Consider the following 1874-nt stretch of genomic DNA (forward strand, 5'->3'; position numbering starts at 1 on the left):
AAAAAAAAAAAATCCCGCAACATCAAACTCCGGTAACAAAGGTATATTCATCTATAAGAACTCAAATTTATTGGACGAGTAAAAAACATTTATTTTCGATTCTTTAAAAACGGCGAGAGTCCTGGTCAAACAAAACCGCGATGTGTGATCGTTTGCCGGCAACAACGGATGAGCATCACAGTTCGACCAGAGCTCAACAAACTTTGCCCGTGCCCTCTACAATGGTATTTAAGTATATTATATTCGTGCGATGTTTACGCAGCCATGGTATGTTTTATTGTTAGCAGATATTATAATGGAAAATTTTAGAGACATATCTTTAAAAACATATAAATTAGATCCTCTGTGATATCTGCTATACAACACTTGGATTTGCGTGGGATTCTATGTTAAGAATGGCAAACATAAAATTAGATCTATTAACAGATATTAATTAGGTTTTGATGATTGAATCTGGAATCAGAGGTGGCTTATCTCAATGCAGTCAAAGATATTCGACAGCCAACAATAAATATATGGGAAACAAATTTAATGAAAAAGATGAATCAATATTTATAGAATATTTGGACGCAAATAATCTTTATAGTTATTCAATGAGTAAATATTTACCTAATGGAGATTTCAAATGGGTTGAAAATCTGAATAATTTTGATATAATGAATATATCTGATGAAGCACCTTAGGGATATATTTTAGAAGTTGATTTATCTTATTCTATAGAACTTCATGATCTATATTCAGATTTCCCTTTAGCACCAGAAAAATAATTTGGTAATAAACAACTCCCTAAATTATTAACAACTTATAATGACAAGAAAAACTATATAATTCATTATAAAACTTTAAAAACGTATGTTAAATTAGGTTTAAAATTAGAGAAAGTCCATAGAGTGTAAGAATTTAGTCAATCTCCATGGTTAAAAGTTTATATTGATTTTAATACTAATTTTAGATCAAAAGTTGTGAATGATTTTGAAAAAAAAATATTTTAAATTTATGAACAACAGTGTTTATGGACGTACAATGATGAATTTTCAAAATTATGTTCTAATGCACCAAAGTAGATAAATTAATTGCAAAACCAAATTTTGATAAAAGAACAGTTTTTACAGAAAATTTAGCAGCAATTTGAAAGAACTGAAGTTGATTTCAAACAACCAATATAAAATATATATATAGGGATGTGTGTTTTAGATTTATCTAAAATGATAATGTATGAATTTTACTATAATGTAATTAAGAAAAAATATGAAAATAATGTTAGATTATTATATTATACTGGTACAGATTCATTAATAATAGAAATAAAAATATGTTAGATCATTTTGACACATCAGATTATCCAAAAGATAATATTTATGGATTACCTTTAATTAACAAAAAAGTTTTAGTCAAGTTTAAAGATGAGTTGAATGGAAAAATTATAACTGGATTTATAGATTTAAGATCCAAATTATATTCATATAAAATCTTAGATACTGAAAAAGAAACTAAAAAAGAATTTAAAAAAAAGAAAAGTATAAAAAGAAATGTAAGTAGTTGATAATAATTTATGTTTCAATGATTTTGAAAGTTGTTTATTTACTAAAAAATCTGTATATGTTAGTAAAAATGTATTTAAAACAAAGAAACATGATATTTTTACAGTAGAATACAGAACAAAAAAGCATTAAGTGTTTATGATGATAAAAAATTTATTTTGGAAAATAGTGACGGTCTGTATGGAGTGTGGGGTGACACATACTACATATTATACATACGCTTTAGGCATATATCTATACGCATAAATTATACACAAACAGCGACACATGCAACACATAAAATATAATATTCTACATCTCTACGGTCAAGACATTCGGTAAAAACAATAATAA

This window comes from Acyrthosiphon pisum, chromosome A3 (assembly GCF_005508785.2).
Source record: "Acyrthosiphon pisum isolate AL4f chromosome A3, pea_aphid_22Mar2018_4r6ur, whole genome shotgun sequence".
Classification (NCBI taxonomy): Eukaryota; Metazoa; Arthropoda; class Insecta; order Hemiptera; family Aphididae; genus Acyrthosiphon; species Acyrthosiphon pisum.